The sequence below is a fragment of the Lucilia sericata genome, unplaced genomic scaffold, assembly GCF_015586225.1.
Source record: "Lucilia sericata isolate MDLA Ls3-8-SP2 unplaced genomic scaffold, ASM1558622v1 Contig000019F_arrow, whole genome shotgun sequence".
Classification (NCBI taxonomy): Eukaryota; Metazoa; Arthropoda; class Insecta; order Diptera; family Calliphoridae; genus Lucilia; species Lucilia sericata.
Genome location: NW_023994058.1, coordinates 1,102,438 through 1,116,811, shown reverse-complemented (window position 1 = coordinate 1,116,811; position 14,374 = coordinate 1,102,438). Strand labels below are relative to the sequence as shown.

Below are 14,374 nucleotides of genomic sequence, written 5' to 3'. Positions count from 1 at the left end.
TGTGCAGTATGTAAGTGTGTTTTATACATATATGTATGTGAGCACGTGTTAATATTTGTTATCAGTTGAAATCTATCATTAGACTTTATGAACTTTAAATGTTTAAAATTATATAAATTAACAACCACATAATATATGAAGAAATAAGGAAAAAGTGTGTACTTTATATATATTTACTGCCTTTTTATTTATTGACTGCAGATAATGCGAAATCATAAAGAATATTTTAATCTCTAAACAAATTTTTATAGAAAAATAAAAATTTTATAACATATTTGAAAACATATCATTAATTTTTCATGAAAGCTTTAAAATTAAATGGTTTTCTGCAATAACATAACGAAACAATGATAATTTATAAAGAAATTTATATTAAAGAAAAATTTAATTTAATTTGAATTTTATTAAATTAAAATATTAAACCGATAAAAATTTGGATTGAGATATAATGTTCTAGATATACAAAATTCCAAAAAGAAAATTTTTTATGCTAAGTAGTTGATAGGATATCATTATGTGGGTCGTGGTTCCGTTATCTACAGAAAGTCGGTTTGCGCAATCGAAAGAAAATCGGGGCTGTTGCAATTTTCGAAATGTTGCAAAAAGCGGCCATTAAATTGTCATTTAATTTGTTCAAAAATTTGTACTTAAAATGACGATTAAGTGATAGAAAAATAGTGTCAATTTATAAAAATTCAAATTCAAATTATTTATAAAAATTCAAATTTTTCTTTGGAAACAATAAAGAAATAGCTTTCGGAACTCCTTTTGATAGGACCAATAGGTGAAAAGTTACACACATTTGAATAAAACCCTGTATAGCCAAAATCTCCAACTTTGACCCCCACTAAGTCCGGCAGTTCATGTATATTTATATTGCACTATAAAAATTTACCAGTAAGCAGAATTTTAATTAAAAGTTTGTTCGAATTTTCAATAATTGTAAAGAATTATAGACTTTATTAAGTTCAAAACGTCTTACTTTAGTCTCATTTTAAAATTAAATTAATTTACTTATCTTATTTTAATAAAATTTAAAAAAATGCCACAATACATAATGTTAATCAACATTAAATGAAGTTAAAAATGCTAATGAAACGAATTATACAAATTGTGGCAAATTAATGTGATGACAAATTGTCTACAAAATTACCAAAAATATTGCTTAAATTACACTATTTTTCGTATTATCAATTTTATGTCACTCTGTCTTTTTATTGCCATTGAATTGATTTCGGATTTGTTTTCTCTAAAATGACGTTTCTATTAAAATGAGCATCGATTGTTACAATTGCAACTTGAAAGTAAAATGTGGAAAAATACGTATACATACATATGTATAATAACTACTATGAACCGCAAACAGATGTTGCTGTATTCTAAAATTTTAATTTGAAAATTGCTTTTATATTTTCAGAAACATATACACATAATCAAGCTCGTATTTGTATTCGCACTCTCAGTGCGCCTAATATAATCTATAGAGTCAAAAAACATTTTCACACACATGAATATGAATGTTGCTGACACAAATACATTTAAACTTCACCCCCTTGTGTTTTTAAAAAGTCACTTAATTTATCGATTTACTCAAACAACAAACAGCAGCAGCTCCAATAAAAAATACTAACAACAAAACGACAAAATAAACAAACAACAAATAAATGAAAAGTTTTGTTTTTTTTTTGCTGTACAAAGAATAACGCATTTAGCTTTAACTATTTTAAATGAAATGATTTGTGTAAGAGTATGCATTTGTTGCAGTATGGATGTATGAGTATGTATGGGTATTGCAAACAGCATATAAACATCAATTAAAATGCTTGGCTGAAATTGAAATAAACAAATACAAATAAGTTCAAAACATATACATATATATGTACATTAGATCGACTCACAAAAAATGGTGCTTGAGTTACCCTTCATAAAATATTTGTTGTAATGTCATATGATGTTACCCAAAATATTTGGGTTCAGTGTTGTTCATTCGTGAGCTGGGCAGTTTTCAAATAAAATAACACGACTTTTCATGTTCAATTTAAAAATGTACGCAGCTTACAAAATCTTTGTTTTGTTTTATGATGGTTCCAAAATATATTGATTCTATCGATGGTCGTTCATGAGCAATTTACAAAAAAGGACTTTTTTAGTTTTTTTTTTTTTTAATTTTAACAAAATATATAATATCGTGTTGAAGTTGCATCTAAAGTTGCACAAAATTTGCAAAATTGTGTAAAAGTATATTTATATTAATGACAAACCTAACAATAAAATTTTTTTGGAATGTGACAATTATGAGGAGACTGCTATCTATAAACTGGGGTATCTATTAAAACACCTTTCAATAGATATCCCATATTGAATATAATATTTCGAAACTAAACTATAATTAAAAAAAAAAAACAATAATTCAAAAACACTTTTTAAAAGCCCACGAACGGCCATAGCTAGACTTAAAATATTTTGGGAATCATCATAAAAGAAAGCAAGGTAAATTTTGTGAAGGGTAACAAAAATACGTTTTTGCTTTCCATACTGAGTCGGTCTAATTTACATATAAATTCAATACTCTTACACATTAAAAATTTAACATACATTCACATACCTACATATTCGTACAAACACAGTGAATTGCATTTAATATTATGCTGATTATATTGTAGTACGTATACTTATAAGTATTTGTTTGTGTGTATGTAGAATATCACAACACAATAATACTCTAACAAAACAGGACATTTTTCATATAAATTCAAAAGAATAAATTTTATATATATATATATATATATACAAGAGTATGTGGGTGTATGTTTGCGGGGGTAAAGAATTTGCACAGTGAGTAGATAAATAATCTCAACAAATCATCTTAAGAAACATTTATGTTTGTTATCATATTGTATTTACAAAATTCTATATTTATGACAAATTGATATTATTATGTTATATACAAGAGACTATGGATACTGTATCAGCTAAAGATATCCAACATCAAACCACTTTCATTGGAAAAACGTTTAAAAGATGTGTATTTACATATACATATATATGGGTTTATCTTCGAATTGAACCTTAAATCTTTTATATATAATTATTTCACTGCACAAAACCATTTTCCCTAATAAGCCAAACTACTTATGTATATTGACAATTTCGTGTTAAGTGACCAAACTCAAATTTTTGCTAGAACCAGTAGGTGAAAAGTTACATTCATAAAAAAACAAAATGTCCAACTGTGACCCCCCTATAACTCCGGCAGTTCTTGACTGATAGAGCAAATTCCATCGATTTTTTAAGTTTGGTCATTCGACACGAAACTACCCATATATGTATGTACCTATGAAACTATGTATATATAACTTATGTTGTTTTTAATTTTCTGATATTAAAGAACTTTACATTTTTAGGTATACTAATTTTTTTTTTAAATTTTTATTACATAGTGTAGTCATTTTTCACTATAGTGTTCCAAAGAAGCATTTAAAATTTCTGTTTGAATCAGTTGAACTGTTTTTGCTTTTGTCATAGTTGTGGTGATCGTATGAAATATTTGTGTTTGTTAAACTAATGAATAAATTTTCAATAGTCTTAATATGTATCTAGTTAGCAGTGATTTTTTATTTTCTTCATCAGTATTTTTAATGCAACATCCCTTTATTTAATTGTAATGTTTGTTTTAAAACGTGTTCTTTGTATGCATAAAGCACAATCTATATAATTTAAACCAAAACACAGACGGAATAAAGGATATTGAATGCAATTATTTCACTGAATGTCACCAGTTCGTTACTGTAAATGGTTACATGATGTTATCTAAATAATACTATTCATTGTATATACGCTTGTGTGCAAATAAATATTTGTGTGTTTTGTATACTAGTTTTGACTTCATTTCTATTTGGTATTTGTTTTAAAAGGTTTCATTTTCTTTTGACATTGTACGCCTTTATTGTTAAAATTTTCACGTGTACAAATTTGATTTTTTCGTTCCAAAGTGTTTACTTTTGGTCGATCAATTTCTATAGAAAAAAGATTAGAATGTTCAGTATAAGCATGAACAGAAAACAACTAAAAACTATGTACACGTTGTCATTGGCATCGTTTAGTAATAGAATTTGATTTTAAAATGTCATGTTTTATGGAAAGAAATTGTGTACATTTAAACAATGCAGGGCGTACTCTACTGGAAGTTGGGAAAAAATTATATTTTACGTTGCCAACGGTATCTTCAATGTTTATGGCTTATATATGTATGTATATATATAAGGGTTATAACACACGCTCCTGCTTTACATTAAGTTATATTCTGACAATCAAATATTAATGGTCGATTTTTATAACCAAAAGCGAAAAAAACAAACAGAAATGAAAACCAAACTAAAAATGTTGTAAAACTACCAAATTCTCAGGTCTTGGATTTACAAATAATGTGAATTAAAAAGGGAAAACAAGTTAGCAATCACTCATTCATTTTCATTCTGGGTGTAAAGACAAGCACACAGTCAGGCATATATTTTTATAACTAATGCAAATTCACTAACAAACCAGGACTGAACAGATGAAATACTATGGGCATCAAGAATTTTATATGCTTAATAACAACAACAACAACAGCAACATTGTTGATGTTTTTGTGTGGTTGAAGCATAAAAATAGAAAAACGTAGAGGACGAAGGATGTGATGATGTGCTTTTGTTATGCATGACAATGCATTCAAGTGATGCTGTTCCTGCTACTTTTGAAATCTATATGATCAAATGTATAAACACATATACAAAGAGACATTTAACAAATATTTACTTATATGTGTATACATATATGTATGAATTTCCATTCTGCTAGTTACAAACTTTGCATGCAAATGCTAGAATATTTCTATTTCAGTAGATGTGTGAATGCATGTTTCAACATAAATTCATCTACATATATTACATGCTATTCTAAGTAAGTTTGCATTTTACATTTTCAAATATTGCAAAATCATTTTATAACGAATGAGAAAATGTATCTTTAACTTTTTTCCCATGCAATACAATAAGAAAGTGGAATACGTATCCATATTAGAAAAATCCAAAATAAAAAAAAAAGAATTTCGTTGATTTCTTACCATTAGACTACTTTTTGGGAAAAATATTTTGTCAAATGAATACATCGATTTTTATCGTTAAATTATACTGCATTAAAAAAGGATTCTTTTGGTTAAATAAAAATAAAACTTATAGAATCACTAGTACGTGTTGCAATAATACAAGTCTTTCTTTTGATTACAGAATAGAACATATTTGGAGCAAATTTAAATGTAGAAGAAACAATTTGTAAGACTTTTAAATTAAAAAGAACATAATCATTGCTGTTATTTCTATTAATATTTTGTGGGTTTTTATATGTTAATGCTATTTTTATTATTCTATGTTCAATTACAAGTTTCTATCCATAATAAAGCAATAATAAGATCAATATATCTAGTTACATAGGCCAACGATGAAAAAATTTTTCAAATTATTTTTACTAATCCCAGTGTGTATTTGGTGTGCTGTTTCCGAATATGGAAATAAAAAAGTCGTATCACCAACCAACTTTCCACATTTTCATATTTTAGTCCTTCTGACTGCATATTTGAGTCCCAAATATAAAATTTTGTAATTTTACAGAAGTTGTGAATAGTGGCCGTCGCTGCCGCTCCATGTAACTTATAGACAATAAAGAAGAGAATAAAATAGTGAAGAAATTTGGTCTATATCTCTCACATTTTAGCGGTAATTGTGATTTCAATTTTGAAGATTTCGGAGAAAAGAATTTTTTGTTAAAATTTGTGAAAAACAGGCTTTATTCTTCACTGTTATGCAATCATTATACATTAATGCATAATAAAGTTGTTGATGGTTTATTGTAGGAATTTTGTATGGAAAATGTGCGTAATAAACCTAAAATAAACGATTGATATCTTTATGAATACAGGGGTTAAAATCGTGGAGTTGGTTTCAAAACTTTTTACAAACCTTAAATTTTTTTGTCTGTGTTATTTTTTTGATAGTGGTAATCATTACCGCGTTTTGGTACATATGTAAGTATGTGTAATATATGGAATTCACATTGCGTATACGTCATGCATTCGTCATGAAATTTATACCTCATAATATATACATAAATTAACAAATTGTTTTATATATTGCGGTTATTTTTAGTTTTATGATATACATGAATTTATGTTCACTCCAAAGTATTTAAGTTTTTGCTGGGTTTCTTAAATGATTAGAGTAAAACAAACATTTTGTGGAAAATAAAAACGTAAATTAAATTTTCACAATTTAAATAATTTCTGTTGTCCTAGTTTCCAAAAAAACACCTCAAGCTTTTCTATATCAACTTTTGTTATTCCACATATGAAAAATTAAACAATTTTTCTATGTTTGCCGCCTCCAGCCTTTGATATTTAATAACAAAAAAATCCATCAACGTTTTGAATTTCAAAACATATTGCTTTCGATTAATTTTGTAAACTTTTTGTAACAAATGCTGACAAAATTTGTTAAATCCAAAAAAATAAAAAAAACCCAGAGACATTTACCATGATCTGAATTCATTTACAAGGACATGCGTATGTACAAGTAAAGCTAAAACAAGAGAAAACACAAAAATAAAAACATCAACATTAAATTTGAACATATTTATGTAGCACACAAGTATACTTTTACTAATTTTTTTAAAAGGACAAGGACACTTTACATGCATGTGTTTGAAGCAACTCATTGTTTGCTATTTTTATTATTTTTTTAATTTTTTCTCATTTTGTTTCTTGTGGTTTGAACATACATTAAAAATGTTCTTGTTGATGTCCAACATGACCAAACAAAACTAATATCTATTAAAAAGGTTTTTAATTATAGACCAATGCAAGAAGAACTTAAGAGATTGCAAAAATCAAAAAGAATTTGCTATTAACATATACATATAAAGAAAAACAGACATTCAAATAACCAAATGACAGATAAAATAAAGTAATATACATTTACATAAATGTCTCTACGTACGTTTTATACTAATATACATAAATATGTAAACAAATGCACAATGAGGAGCATAACTGGACTCACAAACATTAAAATGTTGGTGACTTATACAGACATGTATATTAATGTCATGTTTTGACTTCCACTGTTTTCATTTCAACATGTTTATGTAAAACTATATGTAAGTGTTTTGATACATATCTTTATCTGCTGGTATTTATACATAATTTTGTTGTTATTGTCGATCTTATATGTACAGTAGAAATTATGTATTTGTATATGTAATCCTTGGGAATATTATTTGTCGGTTTGATTTTATATACGAGCAATTTCGTGTCAAGTGATCCATCTTAAAAATAGAGTTGAATGAAATTTGCACCAAGGTTATTACTATTGGATAGTAAGCCAAACAAGCGTTATTAAAAAATTGACTTGCAACAAATAAAAAGTTATATACATTTCATAAGTGTTATTTTCGAAAAAAAAAACTACTGATAAATTGTATATCTACTTAAACGTTTTAAGGATTTTAATATATAATATAAATTGAATAAAAATACAGGGTAGTAAGTATGTAGATTTTATTGGTATATTTAATAAACGTTTTATAGAAATATGAACGTATGTATATTCCGGATTTATATTGCGAGAAGTACTTTTCTTGACTTACACTACTCTATTAATTACTGGCCCATATTTACATATAATAACTTTAACGTCAACGTTATGTATGTTATATGTATGTTAGTAGATGTATTATCTACATATACAGATATATACATATGTATAAGCATGTATATATACATATTTACATTCTTATATACATGACGAGCATGTTAATTAAGAATGTTTAAAAACTGGATTTTATGTCCAAATCAACATCAACTTTTACAAGTGATGGAAAAAAATCGATATTTTAAATATGTGTTATGGTCATAGATACAAATATTTACAATGCTACTACACACGGACACAATAAAAATTCCTTGTCGGATTTTATGAGTTAACCTTTTACAACTAACTCAAAAATTATCCAGAAATATATGTATGTATGTACAAACATTTTTATAAAATTAAAAACAAAAAAATTATGGAAACTCATAACACATTTTTCAAACAATTTGTATTGAAAAAATAAAATTATGAAAATTAAAATGTTTTTAGCGATGAAAAAGGAATTGCACATAATTAACATAAATCCCCAAATAAAATTTTTTTACTCAAATGTCAGTACAAAAATAATTATTTTCGCTTCTTTGGAAGTCAATAAACATCACTTCCGCTGATGCTAACAAATTTTGAAGTGGTGATAAATGTATTTCATTTTGAAGTACTTCGCTGGGATGTCGCCCATTTGCAACTAAAGGGTTATAACTTAAAATCTGGTTGTTTTGTATTTAGTAATAAAATGGCGAAAGTCTTTTGAATAGTTTGATATTTTAAAAATGTTAATTATTTTTCGCTTGAGTATGATTTTTTGTTATAAATATCAAAATTAAACTTTTCTTTTTCTTTAATTAATTTAGAAAAAGATTTGCTAACTTAATTAAGACAAAAACTAATTTCTATTACAAATAAATTATTTTAATTTTTCCAAACTATTACATTTGAGAAATGTTTAGCTCGAAACTATGTTTTCTGAGTCATGACCCATTAGCTGCAACTAAGCGACATGTATTTATGTATTTTATGTTTTTGCTATTTAAGATTATCATATACTCTTGTTTGGAACATGTTCTAAGATTATTATATTCCACTTACATTTCTTCTTTTACTTTCTTATTAATGTTTCAAATTAAACTTTTACAGCTTGGCACAAATTTAGAAAGACAACAAATTTTTGGATTTTTATATTGAATTTATGTAATTTAGGTCCAGAATTTCTCCTGAATTGAATTTCAATAATATATTATATACAAATATATATAATATTTTAATACTTATCTATGTATATACATATAGATATATTCCAAACGTTTACAAATAAGTAAGAAGATCTGTCTAGATATTCATATAAATATATGAAGAGTATATTTTACTGGGTTTGGCCATCAGGCATTTAAAGCAATCTGTTGCAGAGAGTTTAAATTTCAAAATATTATGAACATTTTCTTTTGCATCATCTCAGTTTTATCTGTTTTTGTATTTACACAAGTCTCCTTTTGCTCTGTGGTAACAACCACACGAACACATAAACAGAAATTCAAGTATGTATGTACATCCTTTGGACAACATGTACACTAATGTAATCATTTGCACACAATATTAAATGTTTACCTAAATACATTCAAGCAAACATTTTCATTCAAACGTACATATGTATTTGTAGCTATATACATACATGTATGTATGTATTTATATACAAACATTTAGGTATATCTATATTTTCTACAAAGACGATGATGAAATTGATGTTAGTGATTTTCATTTCATAAAGTTTATTAATTTTTCTATTAAAATCTTAATATAAATATTTGCTTAAATAAAAGTAATAAATGTTTGTTTGCCTATGTGTGCATGTGTTTATTTATGGTTTATGGCAAATCGTAAGAGAATAATATTTAATGTTGACAAATACTTTAATTTCATGTTATTTTATTTATAGAAATATTTCATTTAAATTAATTGTTTTGTATTTTTTTCACTCATTTTGTTTTTAATTCCAAAACATATTTGCTTGACTTGTGTATAGATTTATAAACTATTATAATATTTGTTAAACAATTTCTTTTAGTTATTAATTAAATGTTGATATCAGGTGTTTGACAAGATGTCTAACACTACTGTTGCCAGAATATAGTAACTTAAATATTAAAAATTTTAAATTTAACATTTAAACTAGATTACTATTGGTGCATATAATTGAAATTACGTTTATCTTAATTAAACACAATATTTATAAAATAATTTATTTGACTATCTCTCTGTAAAGTCAAAAACTAATTTTGACAATAAATAATATTCTAAAATCATCTTTCCCATATTATTAATTTTTCAATTTTCTGCATTCATTTCAACAAAATTGTTAAAGATATTTACTTACTTTGAGACCAATTTGCTTAAATGTGTTTAACATTAGTATCTGTAACGAAAAAGACGAGAAACAATTTTTAACAGTATAAATATTATTTGAGAAAATATAAAACTATCAATAACATTTTATATGGGAATAAAAAAAAAACATATCGCACATTCATGTGAAGACTGGCATAACCAAAATTATGGTTTTTGAACCAAGTACAAGAAAATAAGCATCTTTCTCATATCTCATATAATTTATTGTTTTCAAAAATCGCTTTTACTTTCGATGTTGAAATTCTAAACGCCAAAAGTAAAAGTTGTGATTATATTTACATGTATTTTTGTATATGTATATCCGTTTTAATTTTTCAAATCTCATGACTTCTTTAAAAAATTTGAAGGAAACATATGTATATGTACATTGGGGTAGTAACTTTTATACAATATTTGAAAGTTTCAAATCGGCCCTATCCTATCCGCGGTTTATCTTCCTTCCAAATTTAGTACCCAAACATGTAGATTTATTATAAAAAATTCATGTAAATTTGTTCATGAATGGTTTTAGAAAATCAATTTGCCGCGGAAGGTTTTTGCTGGGCCCTATCACAAAACACAAAACTGTGGTTTGTGAATTATAACAGATTCTAAGTTAACAAGCGATATGCATATAAAACAGAACAATATTTTGAAGTTTAAAAACACGCATTAATCAACATCATCACCATTCGTGGTTGTTTTATTTTCTGTAACACATTTTCCTTTCGATTTTTCAAATTTACACACCAGTACAAACAGGTACAATGTTCATTTTAGTTGTATAAAATGCAACAACTACAACAGGAAAGTGGCAACAAGAACAACAAAGAAGACATCCACAAAAAGGTGTACAACACTTGCAGGAGTTCGTGCTTGTAGTAAGTACGTAAAAAAAGTATACTTCTCCCATCATATTAGAGTGAAAATGTAAATAGTAAATATCATATTATCAGGGCATCAATGTATTTGAATGTGTAGGAGGATGAAGGAGGAAGTGTACATACATTGAAAAACTAAATGAGTTTGTATTTTATACTTAACCCAGTAAACAATAAGGATTATGTTATAAATGGAAATTACTATTATTTAAGACAAGTTTGTTGCTCAAGTAGGATTTTTTAAATTATTCATATTTGAGATTTAGTATGTACATATAACGATATCGAATAATAATCAATTAAATGTTTTATTTAATGTTTGCTGGGTGATACCTAAATGTGTAAATGCATGTGTGTAAGTTACTGATAGTGGTACTTTGTACTTGTTTGTTTTTTTTTTGAGCCAGTTTTTTATGGTAGTAAATTTTCCTCTTACTTTTTTTATATCATAATATACAAAAATGATGTTGCTATTTCCGTTACGTGTATTTATATGTTGTATTTGTTTGGATGATCATAAAAGAGTATGAATGAGAACGGTTTGGGAGAGCATGATTGTAAATAAACTTGTAGAAGGCAAATAGCATAGAACCGTAAACACTTTAATTGCTTTCATAAAATTTTCACACGATATAACTGTTTACGATTGTAGTATGAGGGAGGGCGTAAGAAACCATTTTTTCTTGCAAAATACTATAAATAATAAGTAAAAAAACAAATAGGGCTCTGCAGTTCAGAGTAAGTTTGTCGAGCTGTTGATTTTATTTACCTGAATTAGCCATTTTCCCATTGTGATTTGATTTTGTTATGTTATGTAATTCAAAAGCAGAATTATTGCATAAATTGAGATGTGTACTTACCGCAGCTTTATTACACAATCTTTTAAATATTAAAGTATTTTAACTTTTTATTTTATTAATTAATATTTCTGTTAATTTCCTTTTTTATTATTAAATTCAAGTCAATAGCCACTAAAAGAAAAGGAATTGAGTACACAGAGAAAACAGTTTCGTTGTGATAACCGAATTTGTAGCCAATCGAATTTGGTCGGTTACGACAACTATCTTATGAATCGATTACAATAGCCGAATGTTTCAATGCTTCATACCGAATAATTTTAATAGAATAACCAAAAATATTGGTTAATACAACTGCAAATTGTATTTTATAATTGGGTTGTAATAATCGAATCATTCGGTACTTAAAAAATTATATATATTTTTGTTTATTTAACTTTATTTTAGCGAATACAGAAACATACAAATTTATTTAACATTTAAAAATATATATATTTTTTGAAGGAATATCCCAATTTGCTCCAGCTGCATCGTCGTCCTGAAAAAACAACATACATATAAATGCATATGTAGCTTAGGTATTTATAAAATAGTGCCCAACACACCAGTTCTTGTTTAATGGACAAAATACTTACTTTTAGGAATGATCATCAACTCTTTCGCAAACTTTCCATTTATATGGACAATGAAAGATTCATCTTGAAACTCGCTGAAAGAAAATATAATTAGATTTGTGTGTTTTTTCAATAAGTATCAAACTTACCACTGTTTACACATTTTTCAATTTTATCCAATCCTTTTGATGACAAATCAGTGGATATATTGTTTTCCTGGTTAATTTTAATGTAAATTTTCTTGGTTTTTATAATAAATGAGATATTTTTTTTGTATATAGAAATTTATTTAGTTTTATTTAGCTTTGTTCCAGAACTTTTCTGGCTAAAGAGAATTAATGAATTTTCTCTTCGTACTTATAAAAAGTACGGGAACAGAAAAAACTAAATTTCTCTTTCAATAAATTTGTATTGAAGTTTATTCATAAAAATTTCTATTGAAATTAAAATAAAATTGAAAAACTACAATCACACATACTTATTTATGAAAATAAATCAAAAATATCAAACATTTTTTATTTTCAATGTATTTTTTTAAACAAATAATTTATTTGACAATTTTTTTCTATTTGCCAGGAAAAAATTTTCTGGCTAAAACCTGCAAGTTCTGGCAAAGAGAAAATAATTTTAATTGCTCAAATTTGTTCTCTTTTACAATTTCTGGTAAAAACCTGCAAACTTGACAAGTAAAGGAACAAAGCTTTTATTTGTAATTTGAAATTTATTTACATAAATATATAAACGTCAGAGGAAAACTACCGTTTTATCAGTTCTGAACACCGAATTTTTAGAAATTAGCCGAATTTATTTATTACAGCGACCAATATTTGGTGCTAAGAAATTGTTTGTTGAGTTCTAGTTTGTTACTTCTACCGAATTTTGTAGATAGTTTACGCAATGTTACGATTCGATTGTGTTAATAAAATATATGATTGATTAGACTATAATTTGATTAAAATTACTTTCTTTCGATCTTAAACATAGAATAGTAGTTGCAGTCGCATTATTTTAATAATAACAATTAAATTTCTGCTGAAATTATGGAATATTTGTAATAGCAACCAATTTCCGACTAATCTTTTTTCTGTGTGTAACAAATCGCTTTATTTGTATCAAGATTTCAATTTCTGCTACATAGACCAACAACATCTGGTGTCGAGAGTGTGGTGGTTTCGGTGTCTGACTGTGTTGGTTTTCATTATATCAATAACAAATATACATATGTATGTATGTATTATTCCAATGTTTCTTTTAGTTTCCTGTTTCGAGTTTTTTTTTCATATTTTGCGATTGTATCATGTGTAATGTCGCAAAATATTTGGCATATACATATACTCCAACATACATATATATGTACATATGTATATGTAGGTACATAAATTTCAAAAAGAAAGAAAAATATATTTAGTACATACATATGCACATACGTAGTATAGGTATGTAGTTTGTTCTATATAATATTTTTTCAGTTTTTTCCGCTAGTCTGGTTTCAGATTTTTCTGTGTATATTTTTGGAGTTTCTTTTCTATTATAGACTATTTTTTGTTGATACCAACTAAGAATGGTTTTGAAACAACAACGGTTGTATGAAGATATTTTTTTTCCATACATGTGGCATAATTGAAGATTTTCAACCATAAATTCTATGGAAGAAAAACTGATGATAAAATAAGTCTTACTTTATGTGTGGGTGTTTTTATGTATATTTAACTATGTACTTCTATGTACGTATGCATATGTGTATGATATTGAGAAGAAAATATATATTTTTATTTCTGTGGCTGCTAGAAAACCTATAAAAAATTGCATGTAATGTTCTGGAAATTTCTTCGTTTTTCCAATAAAGATTCATAAATTTGTATAAAAGTTGCCAAACGAAAAACTCGTAATAATTGTACAGCTTAGGTTTTTATGCAAGCAAATGTACTTAAAGTAATCGATAGTAAAATAAACTGTAGACTTTACTTTTCGTCTGGTATAGAATATTTAAAAACATATACAATATTTTCCAATAGTTTAAG

General features: G+C 26.2%; 1 protein-coding gene across 1 annotated transcript in view; it reads right to left on the bottom strand.

The window, feature by feature from the left end:
• LOC119607589 (protein O-mannosyl-transferase TMTC2) overlaps positions 1-14,374 on the bottom strand; it is a 112,739-nt gene that overhangs the window by 50,530 nt on the left and 47,835 nt on the right. The window contains 1 exon segment of the mRNA XM_037961570.1: positions 10,051-10,089. The gene's annotated coding sequence lies outside the window, so the exon portion shown is untranslated.